Source organism: Carassius auratus, chromosome 32 (assembly GCF_003368295.1).
Source record: "Carassius auratus strain Wakin chromosome 32, ASM336829v1, whole genome shotgun sequence".
NCBI lineage: Eukaryota > Metazoa > Chordata > Actinopteri > Cypriniformes > Cyprinidae > Carassius > Carassius auratus.
The window spans coordinates 6,265,433-6,276,216 of NC_039274.1; the positions used below are offsets into that span (position 1 = coordinate 6,265,433).

General features: G+C 39.3%; 1 protein-coding gene across 5 annotated transcripts in view; it reads right to left on the minus strand.

Moving 5' to 3' along the window:
• LOC113051435 (CUGBP Elav-like family member 1) overlaps positions 1–10,784 on the minus strand; it is a 37,698-nt gene extending 26,914 nt beyond the window's left edge. For 4 of the 5 annotated variants that reach the window (XM_026215186.1, XM_026215183.1, XM_026215185.1 and 1 more), the window contains exons 1-2: positions 10,616–10,784; positions 8,738–8,780 (exon numbers count right to left, since the gene is read on the minus strand). The gene's annotated coding sequence lies outside the window, so the exon portion shown is untranslated. The remainder of the gene's footprint in view (positions 1–8,737; positions 8,781–10,615) is intronic. The other variant, XM_026215188.1, reaches the window with a different exon arrangement.

Here is a 10,784-nt window from a genome sequence, read left to right on the forward strand (position 1 = left end):
GTGTCTGAATTGTGCCCCTCTCTCCCCGCCGCTGTTGCACACTCCCAACGCGCACAAGATAAAACTGCTTGAATGTGTAAACTGGCAAGAAAACAACATGTGCAAATAATAAACTTTCACTCTATGATGGTTAAACTTAACAGTTAATCCATGAATCATATGCGTGCCGAACCGTGAGGCCTGCACCCCTAGATATGACGCTAGTTTTACTCAAATGAAACGGTAAAAGGCTTATGAAGTAACTCTCAGAGCGGTTCTGGAGATGTTATTCATTTATTTATGTGCTCATTTAATGAGATGACAGATGCTGAAATCACCCTTCAGTAAGTGTAGTAAACAAAACCATGTGTCTGCACTCCTCAAACACAGACACGCAGAACATGCAAGATTAATATTCAAATAGTTTTTTGCAGCCTAAATTTTGCAAATACTAGTCCATATAGACTTGATTTAAATGTAATGATCTACTTTTGATTAATTCATCCAAACTTTGGCAAATTCCTTCACATTCCCAGTTATACAGTAAATTCACTTTTTATGACTGGATACCACGATTCCATCTGTGTTTTCCACATCATGGAAAACAGGGCCCTATACTGTGTACATCAATGATTTATCATCCCTTTAAGAAATGCATGCCATGCAGCTGTAATGTGGCTTCTGACCTTGGAAGCATAGCGAGAATGCTCCGGGAAGACCATAGGCCATGCCATGTTTTAATAACTGCTGAGTGACTGTGAGGCTTATTCATGGACTGTCTATGTAAGGCAGTGTTATAGGCCTTTTGGGGTGGAGGGTGGTGGGGCAGAGCATATGGTCAGCGCAGTTCATCTAACAACAAACTCGCTCTCGAACACTGGCACAGACAGACAGCACGGTGGACAAATGGACTTATACTGAAGCATCTGGAACAACCCAGCAGCTGAGAATACAACACACACACACACAGCTGACCGGTCAGACCGGGGGTATAGATGGACCGTTACAAACCACCCATCAGTCGTTCATTATGAAACATCTCAATCCTGTTTCTCTCTGTACAACTACAATAATTACAACTTGTACTACTACATCCTGATCACAGCAGCACTCTGTGCCAGCACTTCAGAATACCAAGGATCATAAACCGGCGACCTACACACACAGCTCACTCACTGTCCATAAGAGAAGGTTACTTCATGGCAGAAATTAAAACGGCTATAGTTCTACTGGAACTACAATCTCCAAAGTGTAGCAAAGAGTGTCTCAATAATTCTAATGGAGTCGTCAAGTCCTGGTTCACTGCACTGCCTTGAGTGCATATTTGATTTCTGTGATACGCAGGGCATTAGATGCCACAGCAGCATTTCAGAACATGGAAAGCATCTTTGCCAAGATCCAAAGCAGCTTAGAGAAATCGATCAGGGATAAAATTGCATTAACCCTCCATTAATTCTGTTGTACTGAAAACCTACAAGCACATACTGGAAGTTTCACAAGCTCAATTTTTACCATTATGTAAAGGAGAAAGTGAAGTTTCTGAAATAACTAAAATATTTATTTCTAATCCTGACATTAAAGTGGTTTCATTAACATACCATTTTATTTTTTCCCCAAATTTCACTTGCATGTTAGTATTTGTACATTGTTTAAAGCTCATATTAGGGCTGTCACGTTTGAGAAAAATCTAATTCGAACGGATACTGAATATCAATCAATGTATTCGAATATATTAGAATATCAGAACAGGCACAAACAATAACGTGACAACTTAAACAGCAGCAGGAGTAAGGCATAGGTTATAGCCTAGTCCAATTCATTTCTAAATATTGTTTGCAAGAAACAAGTCTATCAACTTGATCTGGATTAAGTGCGGCTCTCTTTTTATTTACAATGTTCCCTGCGGTGGAGAACACGTTCCCCCCACGTTCACATATCGCATCTTTTGCGCGCTAAAGTTCGTTATTTCCAATGTAGGCGCATGGTATTTATCCTTTGCTGAGTACTGGATCATACTTTGTAACTGATTTTTTACCTAATGGGCATCCAAAATCAAGGTGACATTGTTTCTTCAGTTGAACACAAACCAAGATTTTTAACACAAACTGTTGCAGTCTATCAGTTTCATAATGGAAGTGGATGAGAATCACAGCTAAAACTTACAATAAATCTTGCTTTATGGCAGACCATCGACTTATAAGTGCATTACTGCCACTCCTAATGGAGATTGTAAATAGAGTTCCAATGGTCCATTTGAGAGATAGGTGGCAGTAATGCACTTATAAGTCTGCGATCTGCAGTAAAGCAAGAAGCCTCCTCACGTGCCTGCTTGAGAATGCGCTCAGGAGAGTTCTAACGCCTGTTTCAAACATACTCTGTCTGCAGTGCGCGTGTGTTGCGAGATTTTTTTTTACACACCCATGTTAATGGAATAGAGCGTTCACACTGCACACGTTTGTGGTCCAGAAGCGGTGTGTCTGCAGTAGGGGTGGTGAAAAAAATCGATTACTGATTAATCGCGAGTATGTTATGGACGAGTATGAATCGATTATTACATTTTAAAAAATCGATTTTTTTTTTTTTTTGCATTATTTTATTTTGTAAAAAAAATTATACCGGGAGTTGAACGTCACGAACGCGCCCAGTTCCAGTTAGCAAGCAGCCAGAACAGGTGTGTAAAATGGAAAAACCAGGAGCGAGCAACCAACCGAACCACCCAGCTCCATCTGGGCTCAAAGCAAGCGTGTGGATTTATTTTGGTTTTCATGGCAGGAGCTCTAACCCTCTTGGCGCCATGGTTGAGTTTACTCGAAAAGATGCGGCACTGAATAAAACGGCCGATTTAGTCAAATAGTGTGTCAAATTTCACGCGACCTCCCCTGCACCAGATATCAGACATGTAATACTTAATCTCTGACTCAAAAAAACGTAATGCTCCTTAACAAAATCTTCGAGAGCGCATTGAATCAGTGCGAAAAAAAAGCGGAGCTAGTGTGAGAGTGAGCCATTTTATTTGACCAATGTTGTCAACGTCAGCGAGTATTGGCATTAGATTATTATTATTATCATTATTATTTTTATTATTATCTAATGGCATCAATAAAGCTTCAATAAACCCGCAATGAAGTGTTGGGACTTCTATTAGTGGACACTGATTCTGAAGGGTAATATCTGTATTCAGAAGATGACGGAGATATTGAAAGTGAAAGTACACCAAGCACAAACGGTGAATCCTTTGCCCAATGTAAATGGTCCTTTGCCAAATGTCAGAGGTGTGAACAATGTTTGCAGGGGTCGGAGTGTTCATTGCGAAATTAGCAGGCGTTTTATTGTTGCGGGGACGAGGCGGGAGATTTTTTCCGCGCTAGACCTGTATATTTGTCTTCTGACCGCACCTCTCCGCAATCGCGGTGACAGTATTGTAGTGGAGACTTTGTCTAATGCCTCTGGATATGTTAGACGAGGTCGAAGTATTCATATGACAGTGAGGAGGCAAGGTGGGGAGTCGCAATGACCCTGACAGTAGTTCGAGCTGTGCACACTCGGCGCGTGCGCGAGGCAGATCTGTCCGCGCTGCTCATAGCAGAAGCAGAGGCGATGTGACACGGGGCATAGATTTTGAACTAAAAAGGTCTTGTCTACTTGTGTTTGTGTGTCATATGAATAATATATATGTGCCCCATACATGGAATCAGAGTGCCTGCTGCATGTAGTAAACTGAAAATCCCAACCGCTACATGCATTCGGTTTGTTTCTACCATTTATTAGTAATGATTTACACAGTTTGTTTACTACTTACTGTTGTGAAATGGAAAATCAATAATCGTTAATCGAGAATCGTTAATAATCGAAAATCGACTGTAATCGAATCGGGACTTCAATAATCGTAATCGAATCGAATCGGGAAATCAGACAGATTTACCACCCCTAGTCTGCAGCAGCTCAGAGATCTGTTTTTGCTGTGCTGCATGTGCTGAATTAAAGTGACAGTACTTTTTTTGCTGTAAAAATTTACATGGATTGATACAGAAATTTTGTAATTTCGCAATAAATACATATAATTGAAGTTTTTTCCCTAGGTTTGAAACAAAGAAAAGTGCACTTTTAGATAAACAAGTCAACTTATGCACTTGTGTCTTTTGGAGGTAGAAAAACAAAGTTCTCTGAGAACCGCTGTAATAACGATTAAATCTATTCAACACAAGAGCCTACTGTTTCTGACAGTGGTAAGTTTTCACTTAAAATATTTGGAATAACCTACCACAGGAAAGCTATATTCTGTGTTCAGATTTGTTTCCACTTGCTTGAGGAACTGAAGCTACGGTGGCCGAAACGGTAAAGATGTCGTCGGTAAAGACAGCAGAGAGCAATGAGAATTCTTTAAAAAGGTAAATTAAGGAATTATATTTTCTTAATTATTCAATAAATCAATGTTATTGCAAATGTTAATGTACTTGTTCATCACAGTATTATTCGCAAGAACAACAAAGTGACAAAAGGCTCTCCATAGAGCAATTTGACCGTTTAGTGCTACTCTACAAACATGGGCAACTTCCATGTAAGGAGACCTACGGTGTATGTAGATAGAAATTGCTCAATCTAAGGTAATAACAACATAATGGTTCATTAAGCAAGGTCTTTATACACCTCTGAAAACATAGTTATGTATATTATATTGCATTTCTGTAAATAGATCATTGCAAATATTACAAATTGCAACTATCTGCATAAAAGGCCATAACACTGAACTTACATATGGATACTGCATGTATACTCTGACACTTTATTTGCTTCTATTTTAGAACTACCATATTTTCCGGATTATAAGTCGAAGTTTTTTTCATAGTTCTGACTTATAGTCAGGTGCGACTTATTTATCTAAATTAAATTGACACGAACCAAGACAAATGAACTAAGACAAATGAACCAATGAACCATGAACCATGTTAGTCACACACCGGGCAAAAGCACTGTGCAGACAACTCTCAAGTATCACACACACCCCGGAGACGTCACGTTTACATATGACAGAAGAAAATTCTTTGTGGCCATTTCCAGGTTTCTTTCTGATCGGTTTGTCAGTTTTGGACTGATACAGTGAGACTCATTCTGCATCCTGCTGATTCACCAATACCACTGCCAAACTGGAGAAAACAATCATCACAGCCAAATCTACCTCTGACCGGCAGCAACCATTCCTCATAATAAACTCCTGCTCAAAGTCAAGTCAAACAGAACGTCAAGCTCTGTATGAGGATACTGAAATGGGTTTCATAATAACTGCACAGACAAAATTAACAGTGATCTAGACCAAACATTACTCACTTGAACATGTGCAGCACAAACAGTGAAGCCATGCATACTATTAGATATAGCTTAATCCCTTCACTACATGCAATACTTACACTTTTTTTTAATTTTGGAGAAGATTAAATATATAGGAACAATTATTTGGGGATTTAATGGCATTCATTAAACACATTAGGAGGAGCACAAACAGAAATGTTCCCGACAGGTGCTGCTGACCTCCATGTGGTAACAATCTTCTGGAGGGCACTGTCACAATTTAACAGCTGCCATGGTGCATTAACTGTCAGACATGAACTTACTACAGCGAAATCTGACAGAAGTCAAAGCCAAAAGGCTTTTTGCCTTTAAGTATAAGGGCATAAAATACAAAACGAAACTTAAGACTTTCAGTAGCACTTTACAAGTATTTTAGTCTCCTCATGGGTCTTTCAAAGGTGAAGCTGTAGATGATTGATGGCTCCTTTAAAGAGCCTGCACTCTGACACACGTCCCTTCCCCCTGTAACAGAGACATAAACCCCCTTGACGCTGTACCAAGTGCTCGTAAACTCACAACAACAACTGCACTCTAGACCCTTCAGTCGAACACTTCTGAAATCTCTTAGTATTATTTATGTAAATACACACAAACATGAGAACGGAGTCTGTTGGAATTGCCAGCCCGCAGCTGCAGATAATGAAGATGTTGCCATGCAAGACAAAAATCCAACTGCAAAGAACAGCCCACTGTAGCAGCATCGACACAAGAGTGTGTGTGCACTAACAAGTAACCAAGGAAACATTTTGTCTTCAAGTCTGAGCACTAAACACTTCAGTTCATTTCATGCAATTTTGCTTCATGTAGCTCTCTAATAACACAACATAAATTGACAAATGTAGGTGCAAAATCCTAAATGACATAGGACCTCCACTAGGGGTGAAACGGTACACAAACAAGGCATTTTGGTACATACCTCGGTTTTGACGTCACAGTTCGGTATGTTTTCAGTGCAGCAGATGGAAAAACTAATTTTTTTAATTTTTTTTTTTTATTAAATCGTAGTTTACTTAAATTGCTTTTTATTTAAATAAATTCAATTATAATTAATTTTCTTATGGATAAAAATCTACCTTTGCTTATGTTCTAAACTACAGGGAGCCCTTTAACATTATATGAACAGAGCCCAAACTTAAATTTTATTACTATTTATTTTTTAAATAGAATAACCAAACACACAACTTAATTTAAATTGCACAGTGCAGTTAAGAAATTAACTTCCAACTTATTAAATTTATATTTGTTGTTGAAATATAATCTTTTAAACAGCGGCTGTCATAACTGGCTTCTAGTGCTGGGCAACGAATACATTTTTTAATCGCAATTAATCAGATGATTGTCTAATCCCATTGTTATACACAAAACCAATAAATGTATTCAAAAGTAGTGTATTGTGCACTTTTTTCATTTAAAAGTACTGCTGAACAAAAGTGCAATAACATTTGGTTTGCAAACACTTTAAACAAATTTTTTACAGCAGTATTCCTTCTACATAGTAGCAGTTAAAATATTTATTGTAAATCTTAATTTGTAACATTAATGTAATTAAATTAAATATAAAACTTTGCCACTGCCAGGACATTAACATTTTTATAGAAACTATTTTATAGTTTTTAATAGAAAAACAAGTTATGCTCAGAGTCCAGAGCCTCGATCATAACATTATAACAGTCACCTTCCTATTAGAGACCTGCATGATCACGGCCCCCAACGCAACAGTGCGGCGCGGGACAACACTCGATTTGCGGGCAGAGACTCGTGCATGCTGGATGCGAGAGAATATTTGCCTAGTGTGAGCTCACCCTAATCTTAACCCCCAAAGCCCGGTTCGTTTGACAAGTGTGATCGCTCTGTTTAGCAGTCCCTGGCTCGGTTGGAAGAGGTGGGCCAGAGCACGTTTCAGTTATAGATCAGTGAGTATGAGTGCTAACTGCGCTGGAGTACAGATCTTCTGCTACGTGCTGCATGACTGCATGAATATTTCTGAGCAGCAAAAGCCATAGCTGTGTACAGCAATATATTGTGAGAGGGCCGCGTGTTACAGCGTCTCATACTACTCACGACAATAAACCACAAGTTAACACAATGCACTCCACTGTGATGAGCAAGAGCACTTCTCTGCTGTATTCTCGCACTACCGGAAACTTCCTATTTCCCATATATGAAGTTGTGATTATGAGCTCGTTGCATTCTTTTCTGTAAAAAATAACAGTGGACAGCGGTTTGTGAATGCTGATGCTTAGCCTGAATAATTTGATCGGGATCATCCCCTCCTGTGACCCATGATTCGTCTGTATGTATATTCAGAGCCAGTGAGCAACGGACTTTCATAATAAAATGTAAAAAAACACCTGTGTTACCGTGTGATAAAATAATTATCACGTTAATCAATTAACCCAGCCCTACTTGTTTCATAACAGATTTATTTAAACATTAAATAATTGAGACAGCACTAACGGGTAAAGTAAAATTAAATGATTAAAATATAGTCTATTGTTCTGTGAAATGCTCTTCTCTGCACTTCATTTCTCTGTAGCAAACTAGCGCGCTGTGGACACTGATGACTTTCCTGAGGTAAATGAAATGCTAAATGTCATTTTGTTTACAAGCTATTTAATTGACGTGTTTCTGCTGTTGAAACGGTGAGGCACAAGAAGTTCATTCATATTCAATTTTGCATTAAAACTAGTAAACTAGCATTTATACAGTGATCTGTCACACCACATGGTGTCAACGGCATTTCTATTGTTTACATTTCCTGAAAAAACAACATAAAAAAAAAAATACATTATTTCTCATCCAATGAAACAATATATAAAAGAGGAAGTTTCCAATTAAGTTCTGCTCATGCAGTGGTTAAACTAACGCTGTATTTGTCCGTTACATATGCGTACTGAACTGTAAGACCTGCACTGAAAATTCTCAGTACAAATATATGTAACATAACACCCCTAACCTCCACATGCATGACTAATACTTTATTATTACAAGCGGACATAAACTGACACTAATTATCCAAACCATTGTAGTATAAGAGTTTACAGATACGACGCTGGTGGCTATCGGTAAAAGTTCAATACTCTAAAAACTTCAAGCATTGAATGTCCAAATAGTTTGAGGAACACAGGCCACAACTGTTTATTTCTACGACAGAGACGTGAATAGAAAGCAAAGTTCAAGAACCAGTATAGCAGTATTGTTAAACAATGAAGTTTTCATCAGGCAACCTCTCAAACTAATCAGTTGGCTTTGAGCGCGCGGTCTGATGATTCTAGTCAAATCGTGTTCGGAGCGGCAGTATTTTTGGAATATGAATACCTACCTTTCCCACATTCGTGCACAACACTGAGACATCTTGTTTAACATACAGTCCACTGTAACACATCCTAACACAAAAGTGAGAAACACTTACCCTCTCTGTGGCCTTGCTTTTCTGAAATGTTACTCCTGTCAATCTGTAGAAAGAACAGTCGTACGGTTAGACTGGCATTTTATCAATGAACATCTGTGCTGATTCCCAGTACTTGTGGACTTGCTGTCCTTTACCATGCTGAGAAAGACACAGGGGCTCATTTGCTGTCTTGGTGTATTATTTATACGGGCTCTATTAAAGTTGGGTTTTTCCCTTTACAATCAAGCCACGGAGATGCACAGGTCTTGCAAGAGAGTCAATGCTGTACATCCTGCCAATGTCTGATAAGGCCTGAACAGGTCAGTTACCAGCACTGGCTTTATCTAATGAAGCCTAATGTAATGCAAAAACACAATAAAGGGATGTATTGCTCCTCTGTATACATTAAAATAGTATAAACCTTCATTGCAAAATCTTCACTTTCTCCTCACAATTTTGGGCATTTCTTCTGAATGGTTACCTGTATGATTAAAGGTGTCAATAAATATTAGTTGTAGGAAATAAGGATAAAATATCCCATTAACCCCACCTAATGTCAACTAGGTTTAAAAACATAGTTCATTACCAAACACAGCAGAAGTACACAAATACACCAAAGAGTCTATTAACAAGCAATCACGTCTATCAAAATGGGCCTTCTTGCTCTTCATGGTGGAGCTCTTATTCAATAGCATATAATCAATCTATGTTTTCTTTTTCCTGAAAAGCTTTTACCTACAAGCCTCCCATTCTAGACGTAACCTGTTATTTCTATGCTATACCAAACTAAAACTGAAGGTCGCAACACTGCTAACAGAATAAAGCATTCCCAACAGAACAGAGTCCACATTAGGTTACCATTGGATTCTACACAGACTAGTCCTGCTAAAGTCCTGTCAATATAATGTGACTCCATGGATTCCTCAAGTCGTTTTCAGATAGCTGTATGCATTATACCTTCACAAAGGTTTTGGCTATGAGATAAAAAGCACACTCGTCCATTAGGAAGCTCTTATCAAATGATAGTGACAGCTCACGTGACAGTCCTGAGCAGCAGCTTTCTGTTTAACAGGCCTCTGAGCTCAAAGAGTCCAGAGACTGACATTTCTCACTTATAACACGTTTTACTGACAGACTAGACTCAGCTATATGGGCACTTGGAGACTAAGCTAGACAAAAACTGAATGTGAAGGCCTCAGAAGCAGTTTCGAGTAGTGTAACGTTACTGATTTTTTTTTTATAAGCACGTTAGCGTCGAAACAAGAAAGCAAAAGCTCTATCAGGAAGAGACATTTCCATTCGCTGCTAGTGCTCAGAGAACTTTTGCTGGGATCAATACCTCATTTTGATGGATATGAGATTAAGCCACAAAGTTGCATTTTACTTGAGCCTTTTTCAAATGGGGGACATGACAGGCCCTATGTGCTAAAATCTTAACACTACTACTATACGAACACATTTGCTGCGTTCATATACGTGCTCATTTAGCCGGGGAGTGACCATGCGTTTTCCAAAAGGACCTCTAGTTTGTTAATTTCGAGAGCGATCGCAGTGAAAACACATGCGATGTAAAGACCGCGTGTGCAACACAACACAGGGAGCGACCTGTCCCGAGTCCTGCTCGTCAGCTGCATCTTTTTAATAGCTTTGCATCGCTACGCTCCTCTGAGATGCTAAACTTAGCAGAGCAGCTACAACAGCGCGCTGTGGTTACACGAGTTTCGATCACTCTCGACGCAGCTGTGCATGCACTACTGCTCAAACAGTAACTATGCGAGACATAAGCCCCTTGGGCGCGCGGTGGTCGAGCTGCTTTTACATAATGACGCATGTTAGCGCGTGCAAGCGACCGTAAACAACCACCAGTTAGCTCGCGCAGCTACAAAAATCAACACTTACCCTCGATGCCCCCTTTTGCAAACGGAGGTAACTGAGTAGGTATGGTGTGCTGACACGGGGGAATGATTGTGTAGTGGGATTTGTGAGTTAATAGTTTTCTCTGATTACGTCTACCCACGACAACCTACTTTCTGGGTGGAAGAGGGACGGTGCAAAATGGCTGTCTTTC